Here is a 7,448-nt window from a genome sequence, read left to right as displayed (position 1 = left end):
ACGTCACTTCTTTCCTCCCACATCTGCTAGAAGCCCCCTAAGTAGAGTGGTCTTTCCCTTTTGCAGCCTCCAGTACCTCCCGCACTTCGCTGCAGGTTCCAGCCTTATCTTTCCTTCCAGAGGAAGCCACTGCGGGCGGAATGATGTTCTGTGCATTTAGCACCCAGCAGCGCACCTGGGTACTTCGGCACGGTGCACAACACAGGGATTGTGCAGAACGAGATAGCCCTGCAGCCCCGGGAGCCCAGGCCTACTCCGCCCCACTCTCTGTCCCGGGCGCTGCCTTCGGCGCCGCCTGCAAGGCCACTGGGCCGGTCCTGAATTCATTTCCACTTCATTAACTCGGCCCCAGTCCCGCCCCCGCGGCTCCCGCTCTCGTCCCCATCTCTGACACCGTCGCCTCCCTTTTCTTCCCTCTCTCTTCCCCTGTCATCCTGCCAGCTCGGCTTCTATCGCTTCGCGTATCGTCTCTTCATCTCTCTTTCTTCGCGAGTCTGTCTGGGTCTCTGTCTTTGGGTGTTTCTCTCTGCGCCTCCATCTGTCTGGGGCTCCGCTCCCTTGCCCCCTACGCCCCGCCCCCTGCCCAAGCCCCTCCAATCCCGGCGGCTCTGGCCTGGCGCTCCACTCTCCCATTGGTCTTCCCAGAGCCCCCCGCCCCCGCCCTCCCGGCCCCCCTCCGGGCCCCTCCATTCACTCAAAGTTTGGCTCCGGCGCTGCGGAGGGAGGGGGCGGCCCGGCCCGGCCCAGCTCTGCCCCTGGCCGGCCCGACCCCGGCCCCGGCCCCTGGACAAGCCCTTATCTGATCCCAGCTCCGGGTTTAAGACTCCTGGCCCTGCCTGTCGCACAGCTCCGCTCCTCACTCCTGCCCGCCCCGTCCGTCCATCTGTCCCGCTGTCCCGCGGCCTATCAGCGGGGCCACTCCACCTCGGACCCAAGGTAAGATCCTGGCCCTGCTGAAGGAGTGCTGCCGCCCCGGCCAAAGTCTTGTCCCCCTAACTCTCTAGAGACATCGGGGCCCCCAGCCCCTAAATCCCTACCTTGGCTGGCCTCAGCGGTACCTCCTGTTCCCTCAACTCCCTGCCTTGGGCAGTCCCAAACGGAGCCTCCTGGGAAGGGCGTCCCACGAAGGGAGCTCTACCCAGGCTGGTCACCTCAGCCCTCTAACGTAAGGAAGGGGCTTTCCTGATGCCCCCTCCCACTGGGCAGACCCGCAGTTGCATCACTGCTCCTCTAGTTAATACAGTGCCCACCACATATAACCATGCATCCCTCACACGGGCACGTCAGACAGTGCCCCCTCCTCCCAGTATTGACAGGTTACTCCCATGCCTAGCCCCTTCCCACCTCCCCATAGAGTGACAATCACATAGAGACACACACTGATCACTAGTTCACACATGGGGAGAAAAATAGATACTTGGCAGCTTAAGTTAGGGAGACACAGTAGCCTGGCGTGCTTGGGACCCCTGCCTACGCAATCTCTTCCTTCCATTTTGACTTGGCTCCAGTTTCAAGACACCCCTCCTGATTACCCGGCTCCCCCTCCCCAGCTGTTTCACACTGAGATCCCCAGAAGGAAAGGAGCAGGGCCACTTCTAGAATGAGAAGGGCATATGGGGTTCTACAAATTCACCCTCCAGACAGAGATGCCCCTTCCCATTCCATCCCTCCTTCCACCAGGAACTAACCAGGGGCACCTGTGTTAGGAAAGAGATGAAGGTTGGAATTTCCTGATTTGGGGGAGGAGAGCTGAACAGCAGGATGGGTAGAAGTACAACACTGGGAAGAAGCTGGGATAGGTCTCTAGTAGCTTGAGGTTTCATTCCAGTAAATGAGTGCCCTGGGCAGGGTGAGGCAGATGGGGTAGTGGAGATAGTGAAGCAGCTGATACAAATTTGAACTCAAAGGAGGCCAGCACTTAAAGCCTGGTTATGTTGCTAATCATTACGAATTCTGACTAAGGATTTCTGGCCAGTCTGGTTTTGCTGTGGTGTTTGAATTTCTTTTCTTCCCTACTGGGACTACTTTAGGCAGTCTGGGTGGGAGGGAGATGATGGTGGGAGATTTGGGGACCCCATGTGAGAGGTACCCCTTGTTTAGGGGTGCTGAGGAAGGCCTGGAGTTCATATCAAGAAGCCAGCCCCAGTGGGGGGCCAGCAGCCACCGCAGAGTTCAGTTTAGTTTCATCCTGAAACCCTCTCGCTGATCTCCAATGATTTCTGAACATGTTGCCGGCATGATGGTGGGCACCATCCTGTGCTGAGTGGTGGGGCTTGTTAATTCCTCAGAGTGTAGACTGGGTATGGGGGACCAAGTCTAGAAGGAGCCAGGTGTCCTAGCTCATAGCTGGTTTTTCAGGGAGGAGGAAATGGGGGAGGAGGGGGAGGGAAGGCCTCATGCCAGGGAGAGGGTCCTGCAGACTTTGGTGGCAATAGGCATGGCCCAGGCAGTGCCAACTCCTTCCCCACCCCCCAGTCCTTTGGTGGTGGTGAGGGAGGGAGGAGGGAGGGTGTGTTGGGGGTGATCTGGGCCGGTCCAGCCTCCCAAAGCCCTTGCCAACCTGGGTCCTGAAAGGAGTTGCTGTTTTCTGAGCCATCCCCCCACCCCCCACCCAGAGCTGGAGCAGACAAGTTGTCTCAGCGGATATCAAATGGCAATGACTCCACTGACTGAGGGTGGGAGGGTGGGAGTGGCGATGGGGGGTCAGGATTATGGTCCCATTCCTTCTGTGGCTCTAATGCAGAATTCCACTGTTGCCCCCTACCCTGAGGGAAGAAAATCTGTCTCCCCAGCATCTGATGCACCTCCAGTCTATGGGTGCATATATTTGTGTGGGGGATTAGTTATCCACCCACTGGCATCCCCCACCTCCTCTGTGTGCCCCACTGAACCAAGCCCTGTGGCCCCCACCTGCACCACTGTGCACGAGCTCGTTTACAGCTCCAGCTTTGTTGGTTTGAGCTACAAGGGAACTGTCTGGCAGAAGACCCAGGGACCATTCTTCCCTTGTCCACCCTAGGGACCAGAGAGGCTGGGACACTCGGATCTGGGTGGGCTCAGATGAAGTCCTCTGGAGTCATCATCCTGTGATTGGTGGAAGAAGGGGTTTAGGGCTGTAGGGGTGGGCCAAGCAGAAAAACCCATTTCCTTAAAGGAGACTCCCGGGCTTCCTAGCAAAATGCTTGGTTTCTGCACACAAGATGGGAAGCTGGGCCAAGCCCCCTGGCATTGGTGGGGAAGGAAAGAGATGGGCAATGGAGTCCTTAAACTTTTCCTGCCAAAGATTATTTAGGACGGAAGAAAAAACCTCCCCTCTCCCTCCCCTCCTCGGCCTAGATTCTTCTCTTGTCTGACTGGTCAGTGCTACTGTCCAGGCTGAGGCCAAGCTGTCCAGGATAGCAGTGGGGCCCTGGAAAGGGCAGAGAGAAGGGATAATCCAAGGCACACCATTGAGAGGAAACTTCAGAAAGATTGGAGAGAAAAGGGAGATTTGGAATCTAAGTGTTTTAGCACCCAATGAAGGGTGGTGGGCTGGGGCAGCTCCTGGGAATGAGAGTTTTTTGAGTTTACCACATCACCTCGGTCTCTCCCACTGGCTGAGTTCAATGCTTTTCCTCCTTGTCTGAGTTTGATCTACGTGTTGCCACCATTCTTTATGGAGAAAGTGCATCCTGGGTGGCCCCTCTTCGTCCCCTCCCCCCATCAGAACCTTGAAAGGGCAAAGAGAAAAGGATTGTGGGAAAAACCCTCCCGTGGGTGTCTGCCAGCTTGGAGCCTGGATTTGAGGTGGTGGGGGAAGGGAGGGCTGCCTCTGGAATGTGAGGGAGAAGTAAGCACCGAGCTGTGTGGCCTGGGGAAAGGTGGGAGAAGCAGGGGTTGAGAGGACTGAGTGAGCACTTGGGGCCTCCAGAAAGATGTGGCCCAGCAGGGCTCACAGGGCCGTCCTGCTGGTCTTTCAATGGCAGGAGACCTGGGGGAAGGGTTGAGGCTGCATCAGGGAGGACTTAGGTTAGTTTTCAAGAACCACATCCAATAAAAGCAAGACATTTGAAATGGAGATTGGGAAGAAAAGAGAGACCACCTGTTGGACCAAAAAAATCCAAACCCCAAAGCAAAAAAGTCCATCATTAAAGCTGTCCAGCCCAGCAGCCTCTCTGGGATGGCTGGCACAACCCTTGCTGTCCCCTGGCTCCCTTCTGCTCTAGGAGACAGTAGGCGCAGTGGGTAAGAGCGCAGCCTTGGAGTCAGACTTCCTGGGTTTAAATTCTGGTTCCACTTAGATAAACAGGTCTCCTCATCCTTACAATGTGGGTAGCAATAGTTGTGAGGATTGAAAGAGTGCATATTTGCAAAGGGCTTAGAATGGCGCTTAGCATACAGAAGGTAGAGGTGTTTGCTGTTTGGTTCTCTTGCCTCTCTGACCCTCTACTCTGTCATCTTTCCCAGCCCTTTGCTGTGGTTTTTCTGAGATTCTGTCCTAGGTCTCTATCCTTCCACCCTTCTGCAGTTTGGGAAGGTGGAAGAATGTTCACGTAGTTTCGGAGGAGGCTCCAGCAGGCTGGCCAGCGCCTGAGGCTGGGTCTCCACACCCACAGCCCCTGCTTTCCGTAAGTTTTTGCTAAGCAGATGTCCTGTCTTTAATGAAGATGCAATAAATGTGAACTGCACTGTTGAGCTTCCCCCAGTCTCTTTTCTCCATTCTCAGCAACTTCTCTTGCAGCCAGACACTGGCTTCTCTGTACTCCCCCATCTCACCCTGCCCGCTACGGCCCTGCTGGTCTCTCTTCTTCTCATCCTGCCTGGCCTGCTCCCAGCCCAGGTGTGCCCCACAGCTTCTTTCAGGTTTATGTGCCCTCCTCTCCTTTTGTCCCCTGATCCGCTGTCCATCCCATCAGCTGATGCCCACAGCAGCCTCCTTAATCACCTCCCTGACTCCAGTCCCTCTCTCTCACCTCAATTCCTTTGCTTTACTCCACCAAGGAGTTATCACTGGAATTGTTGTCATGAAGCATCCATTTAATCTGTTCCTTCCCTACTCAGACACCCCTGTTGGCATTAGATAAACATTTCCCTATCACAGTCTTCAAGAGACTTCTTGCCTTCCCTCATTCCTTTCAGCATCCCCCTCTATTGGGACTGCGCTCTTCAGACCCTGTTCCTGGGGAGCATATCCAACTGTAATCTCTGAGTCACACCCCTCCTCTCACCCCTCCTGCAAATCTCCATCCTCCTCTTTCCCTCTCTGCTCTGCCATCTTGCCTACCCCTGTGTCTGTGACTTTACCCAGGATGCCCTGTGCATGTGACGTTGGAGGGGACATCCTGTCTCCCTCGTTAGCCTAGGATAGGGCCTGTGCCCCTGTCAGATTGGCAAAGGCATCTCTTCTCTCCCTGGACCCCCTGGCACTCAGCAAAGGGCCTGGCTCCTAGGACATGGTAGCTACTGTCCAGTTTCTCTCTAGGTAGCAGACTTTTCTGATTGCTCATTCTGGGGAAAGATCCTGACTTTAGAGGTTTACGTGAGCATCCCAGAGCAGGGTGTCTGTTAGATCCTATTATTCAACTCTCTAGGAAACCTCAAGAGAAACCCCTTTTCCACCACCTGCCCCCTTCTGTGGAGGTGGCATCACCCTAGATTACAAGTAGGAGACCCTAGAACGCCCAATTTACAGTCCTCTAAGCATTGTCGGCCCCCACACAAGAACCCATGTGGGTCTTCTGCCCCACAGAGTCTTTCTCCACTGGCCAGGGCGGCTGACTTCAGCCTGACGCTGGGCTTGTGGGCAGGCGTCTGCAGTGGAAAAAGGGGCTAGAGGTCAGAGTCTAGTCTGGGATAGCCCCATTATCTTGAGCATATCTGATCAGGAGCTTGTGAAGTGGGAGACTTATGGGGACACTTCCCATGTGGGGTGTAGGTCTGACCTCTTAGTGCTCCATTCTTCCTGGACTGGCCCCCTCAGCTCCACCCCTGACCCCAGCCCCAGCTCCTGGAGTCAGGTGCACACCTTCTCCTCATGCCTAAACCTCCCAGTTGACCTTGTGATGAAAAAGATATGGGCAATTGGCAAGAGAGGAGGGTGAATTTGTTGGAGTCTAGAGCAGTGGTTCTCCAACTTTTTGATCTCAGGACTCCTTCACCCTCTTAAAAATCACTGAAGACTCCCAAGAGCTTTTGTTTGTGTGGGTTCTAGCTCTCAGTATTTACCTTGTTAGACACAAACACTGGGGAGGGTTAAAATAATTATTAATTCATTTAAAATAGCAATAAACCCATTACATGTTAACACAAATGACATATTTTAATGCAAATAGCTACATATTTCCCAAAGTAAACAAACAAACAAAAAGTTTAACAAGAGGAGTGCCATTGACCAGCCTGAGCAAGAGTGAGACCCCGTCTCTACTAAAAATAGAAAGACATTATCTGGCCAACCAAAATATATATAGAAAAAATTAGCTGGGCATGGTGGCGCATGCCTGTAGTCCCAGCTACTCAGGAGGCTGAGGCAGAAGGATCGCTTAAGCCCAGGAGTTTGAGGTTGCTGTGAGCAAGGCTGACACCACGGCACTCACTCTAGCCTGGGCAACAGAGTGAGACTCTGTCTCAAAAAAAAAAAAAAAAAAAAAAAAAAAAAAGAGGAGTGCCATTGCCTTACATCTTCACAAATCTTTTTTTTTTTTTTCTGAGACAGAGTCTCACTCTGTTGCCCGGGCTAGAGTGAGTGCCGTGGCATCAGCCTAGCTCACAGCAACCTCAAACTCCTGGGCTCAAGCAATCCTCCTGCCTCAGCCTCCCGAGTAGCTGGGACTACAGGCATGCACCACCATGCCTGGCTAATTTTTTTGTATATATATTTTTAGCTGTCCAGATCATTTCTTTCTATTTTTAGTAGAGATGGGGTCTCGCTCTTGCTCAGGCTGGTCTCACACTCCTGACCTCGAGCGATCCTCCTGCCTCGGCCTCTCAGAGTGTTAGGATTACAGGCGTGAGCCACCACACAAATCTTTTTAATGTCTGGCTTAATTAATGATAGTTGCTTTCTCATCTGATTCTGCATTCAATATGTTGCAATATCATCTGTCATGTGGCTTCTGGAAAACTCCACTGAGCACTGTGGAATAATGAAAGTGAAAAAGGGGCAAATAATGTTTTAGAAACATTATTATGAAGATAGGTTTGGCCTCAAAGAGTCTCTGAAAGGGTCTCAGGAACCCCCAGTGGTGCCTGGACCACACTTTGAGAATTGTAGGTCTACAGGAACCTCTGAAGATAATGTCAAAAAACCTGGGCCAATCTGAAATCCTGGCTGATTTCCTTCTGCTGCCCATGGCCTTTAAATATTTTTGCTAGGGAAGCAGTATGGGCAGTGGTTAATCATGTAAGTTCTGCCTCAGTTCTCCCACTCACTAGCTGTGTGGCCTTTGGTAAATGAGTAACATCGCTATACT

At 53.1% G+C, this 7,448-nt stretch overlaps 1 protein-coding gene across 1 annotated transcript in view; it reads left to right on the top strand.

The window, feature by feature from the left end:
• Nucleotides 1–715: 715 nt before the first annotated feature.
• Nucleotides 716–7,448, top strand: part of KCNJ10 (potassium inwardly rectifying channel subfamily J member 10) — a 29,510-nt gene continuing 22,777 nt past the window's right edge. The window contains exon 1 of the mRNA XM_045547070.1: nt 716–936. The gene's annotated coding sequence lies outside the window, so the exon portion shown is untranslated. The remainder of the gene's footprint in view (nt 937–7,448) is intronic.

Source organism: Lemur catta, chromosome 3 (assembly GCF_020740605.2).
Source record: "Lemur catta isolate mLemCat1 chromosome 3, mLemCat1.pri, whole genome shotgun sequence".
Lineage (NCBI taxonomy): Eukaryota > Metazoa > Chordata > Mammalia > Primates > Lemuridae > Lemur > Lemur catta.
Note: the sequence above shows the minus strand (reverse complement) of the source record. Positions and strands in the feature narration are given on the sequence as shown.